The sequence below is a fragment of the Corvus moneduloides genome, chromosome 18 (genome assembly GCF_009650955.1).
Source record: "Corvus moneduloides isolate bCorMon1 chromosome 18, bCorMon1.pri, whole genome shotgun sequence".
Classification (NCBI taxonomy): domain Eukaryota; kingdom Metazoa; phylum Chordata; class Aves; order Passeriformes; family Corvidae; genus Corvus; species Corvus moneduloides.
In genome coordinates, this window is record NC_045493.1 from 4,415,550 (window position 1) to 4,426,794 (window position 11,245).

Genomic DNA, 11,245 nt, shown 5'->3' on the forward strand with positions numbered 1-11,245 from the left:
GGAGGGGAAACGAAGAGTGCACATACATATCAGAGCCTGAAAGGATTTACTTCCCTGCATTTCCAATTGCTTGTTTTCTATCTGGAGAAAATCCCTTTTGACAGTCCAGGCGGTGAGCTTCTAATTCCTGTCTCCAGCTCATTTTTCACTTCAATCCCTCAGTGAATGGATTTTAATGCTTGATGGATTCAAACAAAATTATTTCTGTTCCTGTGGCTTTGCAAAAGCCTTTGGCGCGTGTGTATGTGCACACTGGTGAGGAGGGATGGGGCTTGTTTTCGTTACACTCCAGTAAGCCTCCTCTCCAAGGGAGACCTATTTCATTTCTTCATTAAGGGCTTTCTTGATGATGATTCCTCCCATGCTGTCCTCCTGGCTCTTGGGTCACAGGTGGACCTGTAAAACATTTGCTGTTCCAAGTGGTACAGGATGCAGTGTTCCAGATCAGTGTTTCTGCAGCAAGTGGGGATTCAGAAATTATGACCATCCTGTGCTTCCAGGAATAGCACTGCTTTGGGGGGAATAACTGTGGAAAAACTTTCATACTCCCCAGTTTTCACTGGGAGTGAGACAACACCACAGGCTAAGGGATGGGGTTTGTGACTGAAGCATTATCTGGGTAATCAGTAGTGTTTAGCATTGTCATCTTGTTTGAACATGTGTACAGTTCACCCTACTGCCATTGTAATGGACAAGTGTTGCTTTTTATTACAATTTCCAGGCTCTCTTGCCAGAAGAAATCACTGCAGGGAGCTGTGCAGGGGCTCTGCTTGCATAACATTCAGTAATCAGTCAGAATTTCAGCTGCTCAACGAACATGTGTTTCTCCTGGGCTTCTTCCACAGAGTTCCTGTGTCTGGGAGGCTAAACTATTTAAATGCTCAGTATCTCACCCTTCTATTCAAACCAGATCATCATCATCAAAATTAACAAAACAATCGCTCTACATTACACAGCTCTAATAAGGACTTATAACTAATAAAAGCTAAATATCCTCATTATTCTCTGAAGAATTTAGAGTGTAGCATAAAGTTGATTATGTCTGTCAATGTATAAAACTACTGTTGTTAGGGTGTGCTAAGCCCACTTGGTGATACCACATCTAGATTAAGTTGTTTCAACTTATTATAACTGCTCCCAAGCTGTCACTTTGTCAGTCAAGGCAAAAATTCCTGTTCCTGGAATTGGAAATGTATTCTGTGCTCTTCTACAGCATATACCTATCTTCTAGGAACACCTCCTGTGTTCACAGCCTCCTGTGAGTATTTGCTTATTGATCGTCATAAATGATGACATGTATTGTGTCATGCTTGTAAAGCTGGTGGATCTGAGGACTACAAGATGTAACTTCTGAGTTTGTTCCTTTTTATTTATCTCTTTATATTATTTCAAACTCTCAGTTCCTCTAACTTCAGTTTTTTTCAGTATAAGTGTTCTAATTCTCATTTTTTATTTTGTTAAATACATTGTCTACAGATGAAAAGTCTGTATAATTATAAATATAATTATAATAAATAATTAGTGTTGTTTTCTAATATGTTGCATCAGAGACTCTTAGCTTGCATTATAAATACTCAAAATTATACATAAAGTATGTGTTGAAGTTTTAGTTGTAAATACTGTAATAGTATTTCAAGAATTATCTATCTGGTTAACATAGTCTTGCCTGTAATTGTATTTTTATTTCTACTATGTCAATAATCCTCAAGATTTCAAGCCAGGTATAGTAAATTGAAGTGGTAATGAACTTCTGAACTTTATTAATAAAATGATGCAAAGTCTGTTAGGTAGAATAGGGCACTGATTTATGGACCAATAGATACTACTGGCCTGAAAGCTTCAGCTAATTATTACAGCAATGGTACAGGCAAGTCTCCTTTTACGTATCTTTAGATTGTAAGAAAGAAATAAATCTAACCAACAGTTTCCTAAGGATCAATTAGAATTTTAATTCATTGTGAGTAATTTGGATTTACTTGCTTCAGATCAAATTATCTGATATTAAATACATATTACCATCTGACTGCAAAGTTTTATCATGAGGATTTGCCAATAAATGATAACTTATTTTAATAGTGATTTTCACCACATCGTTGAAGTGAGGATAATGGAGACTGGAAGTTATCCACAGTGACAGAATATGGCGTCAATACCACAGAGAAAGCAGCATATTGGGTTTTCTCTGTCACTTGTCTTTTTTACTTAGTTGGTGACTGAGACCAATAAGCCTTTCTGTCACTGGAAAGTCTTAGAGATACAACTGATGTGTTCAGCTGGAAAATCAGTATCGAGCTTTTCTTTGCCTTCCGTGTTGTATCAACTTTCCTACCTGTGCTGCCATTTGCTCAAGTCTAGGGCTTGCTGTGCCTCTGGCACAGTAAACAATACTCTTGCCACTACCCTTAAATGTTTTTCAGTCTCCTATTTACTCATATATCTAGTCTCTATAATCCTTTAATAGTGACAGGTTTATCAGTATAATCTCTGAATTTTACCTGGATATCCCTTGCTCTATTTGTTATTTTATTTTTTAATTGCACATAAGACTGCATCTAGCATGGTACTTGTGTGTCATTGCCCAATTTAATAAATGTTTCATTTCCTTTAAAGCTGATAGCATATTCATTTCCTGCTGCAACACTGCACTTTCCCCCTATGAACAGATCACTGGAGGTGGCACTGCAGAGGTCTCATCCGTGTTGTGCAAGCTCTGCTGCTGCTGGCAAAATGTGCAGAGCTGATCCATGACATTTCTGGTGCCTTCTTCTGCATGCCAAATCTTTTCTCGGTCCATCCTGGTTATTATCATAGAGCATGTGTGGTTCTCCATGATTTGATCTTTGAGCTAAATGTGCTTACATCTCTCAGATCTCTTGTATGGCGTATTTTGTGTTTTCATGGAGTTTAGATCTGACTTGCACTTCATTCTGCACTGGATGACTGCCAGAGGCTGGTTCTTTGACCTTCTAACAGCTTTGAAAATTTTGAGAGTGAATCAATTCCCTATTAAGAGGACAGACCTTAATTTGTATTTTCTGAAAAAATCTCAGGAGAGACACCCCTTGGTAATCTTTGAAAAGGTAAGAATCAGCCAGGCACATGCATTTCTTCACCTTCACTTTCTTTATTTTTATATTTGCCTAAAGAAAATAAATCTTTACATTTAATTTTTACATGAAGTGCACTCTCATAGTGTATATGGATTTCTAAGGAGTTTTCACTGCCAGAATTGACTAGAACCTCTTAAACATTTCAAATGCATCAAACTGAGTATTAAGAAAAATAAAGCTTCTGATTGTCTTCCTTTTTACTGGCATACATGACTTTTAGATAAACATGGATTTATAGCACATACACATACAATTTATGTTTTCCCAATTGCCTTCTATATTTCCAGACTTTTTCAGCTCTTCTGGACATCTCGGTAGCTTCTTCTTTTCCATTGAAGTTACACTGCTTGGCATCTTTTTATTCCTGATACCATATGGCATTCCTTAATCCCTGTGCACACAAACTGCTCTCAAAGTTATTCCTTATTAGTGACGCATTTCCAGCTGTCTCTACTTAACCCAATGAAGACTTTTGCCACGTACCCGCTCCTGAGCCTGGGCGACTGAATCATTTACAGTTACAGTGGCCAAGGCTATGCCTTGGGAGGGAACATACTACAGGCAGTCCCTGCCGTAGAAGTCATGATGTGGGAATGACACATTGGCAGAGGGGGTCAGTCTCCAGGTTTTTCCAAGAGGAGGATACCTTGTAAGTAAGAAATATATTCAAAATGCAGCCAATACTATTCACCTGATTACAGTGTATTACAACCTAATATTTCGGTAGAAGATCTATCAGAACAATTGTTCCCATGAGAATCACAGAGACATGGCCTGGGCTCTCAAAATAAATACCCTTTAGGGTACTTCCTTGTGATACTGTTTTTGGAAAATAGAATCAATCTCCAGAAAATAAATCTAATAAACCTCAGTTTATGTAGCATTGAGCCCTGTAAACATCCATGCTCATTCCTCTTGGCCACTGCTCTGGTGCGAGGAGCTGATATCGCCACTGAATGACAAAAGCACTGAGTGGGAATTCCGTTCTCACATGCTCTTCCCAGGACAGCCAGTACAGCCACAGGGGTGTAAATGTGCGGATGCTTTTCCCCTCTTGTGCAGATACCTTCTGTCAGAGGGTACATTTCTGAGCAAGGGTCTCTAGGCTGCACTCCTAAGTTTTGTCCTTTTTCTTCTGCACAAGTAGTTGCTAATAATAATAATAATAATAATAATAGTAATGTGATGCTGCGGCCCTATTCCCCTTCTTCTAAGATGTTTCTGCCACAGCCTTTTCTGCCTTTGATCCCAACCAAGAAAATGGCTTTGACATCATATGTATTCCCCTAGCCCACTGCAAAGTTCTAATCCTTCTAATAGCTGGAGGTTTTCAGTTTAAGTCTTTTATTAATATTCAATCTTAATTGTAAAGCACTTCAGTGATATCCAAAAGCCTGTCTTACATAAGAGTCTTATCCACATTTGAGTCCTTCAGAGCTGGAGTGTCAGGAAAAACCTCTGTTTGATCTGCCTAGTCTGTCATTAGTCCTCACGCCTTTAATGCATAAACCCATTGGAAATTAACAATATGTTTCAAATGTCTAAGCTCAGACAATGTATATTTTAAAATATTTGATATTATTAGAAAGAGTATCACTTACTGTCACGTACATATTTAAGTGGTGTCATGAGCAGAGTCTCTATAAAGTCTTCTGGGAGCCTTGTTTGCAGCTCTAAATCATCTGGAAAGTGAAAGAAGCTATAATAAATTGAGGTAATTAAGACATTTCATAAAGTGCCAGTGTTGATAAGATCCTACTATGCCTTAGGTTTTCCTCAGCTGGGTGAATAGATGAGAGCACCTGGAAACTGACAACTACTTGTTTCTTGACAGTGGATATCCCAGAAAGTTACTGAAAAGGAGTAAAGGAGAGATGTTTTTGCTAATCAATAATAAATTTTTGAATTATGGTTTTTAAGATGTTAATTCATTGTAAATGAACATTCCTCTTACACCGATTCAGCTATTTTAGGCAATTGCCAGCTCTTCCCAATGTTTATATATTTTAGTAAAGACTAGGAGTGAGCCTTCACACTAAAACTGGCATATTTAGAATATGAACCCTTCATGTTTACTTAAGGACGTTTTTCAGGGGATTGATTCAGCTCAGACATCTATTGTTCAGATTGAACAAAGCCCAGAGTGTAAAGACAGCCCAAAGCGAGAGCCTTTCCAGTAAACAAATGCAGGAAACACAGTTTTAAACCAGTTTGATGTTATTAATAAGGAGATAAAAGAGAGATGTAAACTTGGGCTTCAGACAGCAAATATTAACATCTCCTTAAAACCCGCCTCAAAAGGCAAAGGACATTACAGCATAAGTCCATAGTTTGCATTTAGAAGTCGTATCCAGAGGCAGATTTCTGCTTCCTCCAGCTTCTGTACATGCTATGTTGAAAGATTTTTAGAAGCCTGCAACACTTTCTCCTTTGTATCTGAACAGAGACTCTTAAATCCAAAAGCCTGAGAACCCCTTTGGAAAGCGGGTGTTACTGCCTGCACTTCACATGGAAAGGAACTAAGCCATAGTGCAGTAAAGTTGAAATCCCTGTAGGAACTCTTCACTGGGGGGAAAAATACCAGGATTTATTATTTGTGTCTCAAGCAAAATCATGGGCAGTCACGATGGTCATTAACTCATCTTTTGACACCAGTTCCCTGCTTACACACTGGTGTATGCTGACAACCTGAAAACTGCCAAGCTGATTTTTTGCCATTGCACAGATAAAACTACTTGTTCTGTATGAGTTAACTTGATCCTTTAATAATTATGAAATAGAAATGCTTCTTTAGATGTTTAAAGGAATTGTTGGAAATAACTAAAAACCTACATTGTTCAATATAACTTGATAATTGTATTAATGAGATGTTGTTAGATCCACTACCAAAACACAGCACCCCTCTGAAATGAGGAATACAAAGCATTTTGCAACGAACTTATTTGTACAGTTGACAAAATGCTTTATCTGAAATTGAAAAGTAATTTAGGCAGGGTGATAAGCTGTAATTTTGTTCAGGACATCAGGTCTTTTATTTAATTATTGAAAAAAAAAAATTTAGATCTCCAAGATAAGGAATTCTCAGTGCCTTTGTCTAGTTTCTTGTGCCAGTGTGACTGGTAGCAGCATCTTGCCCCTCTCCCTCCATGAGCCTGCTGGCGCAGCAGGGAGGTGGGCATGCTTGCACAGGAGCTGTTTCAGCTGCTGCTGAAACAAGGTGTCCTTCCTCCACTGGCATCCTCGGGCTATTTGTCATCTGAAAGAGGCTACTGTCTGCTAACGGAAACCTGACCACATTTTGTAACTCAGGTTCCTTTGTTACAGCTTGCTTTCTGGTTATAAACCAGATGTGCAGAACCCTCTCTCCCCCTGGAGCTGCATTCTACTTATAACTGTGCTGGTTATGTACCAGTATCAATGTTCATTAAATAAAACATTTGAGAGAGAGCAGCTCTACAGAGAGAGAACAGCTGCCCTGGAGATAATGAGTGATTCACTCCAGTTGATCCCAAATGAATTTCAACTCACTATAGTTATTTCATACTCTTGCCTGTCTGTTGTATAACTGAGTTTATGTTGTATAACTGAGTTGTTCCATAACATATTGAGTTGTTCAGCTCATATTTTAGTTGCTGGTGTTGAAAGAGTCAAGGGATGAAAGCAGCACCTACTTTTATTCTGATTTCCCAGGTGCATCAAAAGTGGCAGCATAAAATATGAGGACTGATGTATGATAATCTTGATACACCTTAATACTCTTCCCACTGGAAAATAACCCTCTCCCAAAATAAATACAAGAGGTCTTCTTTGCCAGGAGACTGGTCTGAGATCAGGCTGCCAGGCAATGAGCAAGCAATAACAATTTGTCCCTAAACTACTTCCAACCCATATTGCAAGTATCTGGTCTTCAGTGCTGCTCTCTTTCCATTCCCTGACCTAATTCGTTAGGCAGTTGATAAATAACCTTTTTTCTTCTTTTTTTTTATCTGGCAAAGATTAAATGTTCCTAGTTGGAAAAAAAAAAAAAAAAAGAAGCAGGCTTTTTACCTGATAATCAGGGATCCTTTTTAATGCAGCTGAAGCGTCCACCTGTCTCTCTGAAAAGCAGCCATAATCCTGTAGTCCAGGTCACATTTCAGCAAGGGATAACTCCATCATGTACATAGTTTATTGTGCTTGTAAAACATCTGCATGAGCTTGTGAAAAGCTTCGATCTTACCAAAGAGCTTTGCTCAGGTCTTCTGAGAAGTGGAAATTTATGAAGTTATTTAATTTTCTCCCTCCTAAGTTAATTGTTGCTCTCAGTGTAAGCCAAAGACAAGCTGACCAACTGAGCATTCCTTTGTTATTTACTATTTGTCACATTATCATTTTATGCCTTGAGACTGTCAAATGGAGAGAGAGACCACTGCCACTGTTAAAACCACATCAGTTTTGCTTCAGTGATTTTCAGATGTTTGGGGTTTTTTTTTTTTCCTAGAACCTGTACTCAGACCTCTCCTTTAATGTCCTCTTCCTGCCTTCCTTGTGGTTCACCTCCACTTGCACAACAGTGCTTTCTACAGAGATGGGACAGTGAAGTTGACTGTAGTTTGGCAACAGAGATGTCTGATATGAAAGAGGTGACATTTGCCAGCCATGGCAAACTGCAAAGCTGAGCCAGCTTAATTAATTGCATTCCTAGCTGTGTGAACTGAGACTCAAAAAGGGTGTGTAGGAAGGAGGTAGGGTGAGGAGTAATTCCAGGAAAATTATTTACTTTTGTTACATGCCTGGAGTATGGGAGGCTGGATCCCTTCATAGGAGTCTGGCTAAAGTTAGGCCACACATGGTAGCTCAGGGAGCCCAGTTGTATCTGTCCCATTGAAAAGCAGAATTTCTGTTACATCTTCTTTCATGCTGTTTGGTTTTACAAGCTAAGAAAGGGTTGGGGCATCATCTCTGCATGAAATGTGGTCTCCTTCTCTAACTGGTATCTTATGTGCCAACAACATGGAGCTGTAAAGGCAAACCCAGGTCTGTGCCCTCACAAAGCATCACAGTGAAAAAGTTTGTTGCTTCTCCTTGGAAACAAGTCCCCTCTTCCACACTGATGATTGCACTTACCTGTTTTTCCCACTGCAAACTTTGTGGGCACAGCCTGGCCCTCTGGCCAGTCCTGTATATTTACATTATAATGTATAGGGAGCTTCACCTTTGTCCCTAAACACTTCTTCTGCCCCTTATTTTTCCATCATCTGTCTCTTCTACAACTGTGTTTTTCCTGTCATTCATCCATTTCTCTTGTAGACTGTTATTTTTGTTCCATTGCCCTTCATCCTCCTTTCCCATTCCTGTAGGCTTATTACAGGATCATGCTGCAGCCTTTCCACCTTCAATGCTATTTGACCATAGAAAACAGTGACAACCAATCTATCTGCTACTGTCCTGACAAATACAAAGGGAAGTTCTCTCTTTGCAATCAGTATGCAAGTAACCTGAAGAGTGGATTTGAGCACAGGGATTACAGCTCGAACAATAATGCCTTTGTAATACTGTCAGGATTATTCCTCTCCTGTGGAGAAAAACTTGGAGAGCAATACCAAGTCTTCAAGCAAACAGAATCTCCAGCTGTCAGTGCTTTTTGCTTCCTCTGGTGGAGACACATGCCTGTCCAAATACAATATGCCTGAAGACCAACACTTGGCTATATGACTATTGAAACATGATGTGTTTCTGAAACCCTCTAAAAGCAACGGAGGGAAAAGGCCATAAACGAGTGCTAGGCAGTTAATCTTCTGTTACAGGACAGATTCCTGATTAGTATCCTGATTCTCAGCCCAGACCAGCTTAGAATTTAGTTTACTTTAGTAAATTGTTTGTATGATATCATACTTACCCTAGATGATTATGTTCTTGAAAATGCAGGTGAGAGAAATAATACAGACTAAGAAACTAGAACCAAGAGGACTGCTGCAAAGCATCACAGACATTTTGTGCCTTCCCATCAACAGCTTGCTGAAGACTTTTTTATGGGCAGTACTCACACATTTTACTCTTGAACTCCTTTTCTAGGCCTTTGTGTGAAATGGAAATACACTCTCCTGAATTCAGGGCAGGCAATGCAGCCCTTATTTGTTTTAACTGTATTCCCATTTTTGTAAAAAATTTTCTCTATGCACAGGTGAAGTCAAAAAGGATTGACCAAACCCTTCCCCCAAAAATGCTTGTGCATTTGCTCACGGGCATGCTTTATGATAAGCACTCTTACAGATTTTACACAGCCATGATTTTACACTTGCAGGCAGCGCTGTTTGTCATTGCATGCTGGAATTGGATCTACCTTCCCCCACCAGCCTCAGGCTACTCACTTGCTCCAGAATCCCCCAGGTTCGGGAGGGAAGTGCAGCTCCTCTCTGACTTGGCCTTGGGTTGAATCACACAGATAGTTTAACTTAGCTCTGTCTTGGGAAGCAGGCAGCATGCATGTTACATAATATAATCTTCATGTCTTGAGGATTCAGGCCTGTCCTCTTTTGTGCTGCCAGATGGAAGAGGAGCCACGCTATCTCTGGAGAGATGTCCCTGCACATCTCGCTGCTCAGGCATGCTGGAATTAATGTGCTTCTCGTGCAGTGGGGCACTGTTGTTCCCTAGCATTTGGCTCCAGAATAACTAGCTCTTTAGTATGCAGTGGATGCTATGCAGCCACTGGGATCCCAAGATTAATTTGTCTAGAAAAAGAGATACATGAAGAACCTCCAAAAGGAATTTGTGGGAGGATGCACTCCAGATTCTCTCAACAGCTGGGGTTTGTTCCCAGCTGAAACCCAGATACAGGTGTTGTGGACAGCCAGGTTTCTGCTTTGTGCCCTCACTCTGTCCCATTACAGTTTTTTCAGCTGTTGCTGCTGTTTCGTTACTCAGTTCTGTAACATGGCCCCTGCCTGCATTGTTATTGCCTCTGTTAGTCAAGCTGTTTCATGCCCTGATCCCTGACATGCTCTCCAAAGTGGTGAATCACACCTGCACTAGGGAGTCCCTTCTCACTAATGAGGCATATGCTCCAAATTCTGCAATGCTCAGTTGATTGAGGCAAGGAGCTACAACCTACCTGTAGACAGAAATGGCACTACAGTCCTCAGGAATAGCTCAAAAGACCCCAAGGAGGGTGAGGGCACTGTTAGTCAGACTAAAGAGGAATCTTATCTGTGGGACTTTTCTCACAACAATGCCTCATCAGCACCAGCTGTAACTCCAAAAATGGCAGCTTCTCTAGAAGCAGTGTTACCTCCTGATGGAATTAACTTCCCAAGACGTGGATCTATTGAGAAATGTTCATTTCAGCCTCCTGCTACCTCTGAGATTCCTGGCAGAATGACCCCTGTAGCAGCTATGGCTCCAGCAATGCAGATGCAGTAGGGAAAGCCAGGACTCCTGTTCATCCAGCCATGACTAGTGATTCTGCACTGCTGATAACAAACAGGAGCAGCCTGTTCTGAAGTAAAAAACAGCCCACAACAAAACCCCAAAAGGTAGCTTGGCTATAATTAGGAGCTGAAATGATGCTGCAGGTTTGAGTGGAAAGTTAGTGCTTGACAAACGTTCTTGCCATGAACCCCTTCAACAGCCCATTTAGCCACCACAACAGCTGCTGCCAAGAGTCCTAAGTGGGAGAGGGGCAGAGAGGCTAGCCTCTTCTGCTCTCTGCCATCCTGAGGATGGATGGAGGGCACCTTCTGCAGGAATTGCACATGGCTGCTGTGCATCTGGTGCTAATAGCACAGCTTAGGAGATGGAGCACACTGAGCGGGGGCTGCAGCATCTTCCTCTTTCCATGACCAGCACATGTATCTGTAGAGGTGGGGGCACAGGCTGCAATGGGACCCCAGGCTGCAGAGAAGTTGCACTTGGATTGTTGCAGAGAAGACTGTCATCACATAGTAACTGCTGTGCATGTGCCAGCAAGAGCAGAGTGAGCATGAGTAAGCTTATTATGCGATAATCACACCTTCATCTTTCTGGGTAGATAAACTGCTGAGGTATCCAAGTCTGGCAGTGAGGCACAATCAGTGTCTGAGGATGAGCAAGAAGCAACTGGGACCTTTCCCCATTGGAAACATATGTCTGCTTTGATGACATTATCTCTTTCTGTT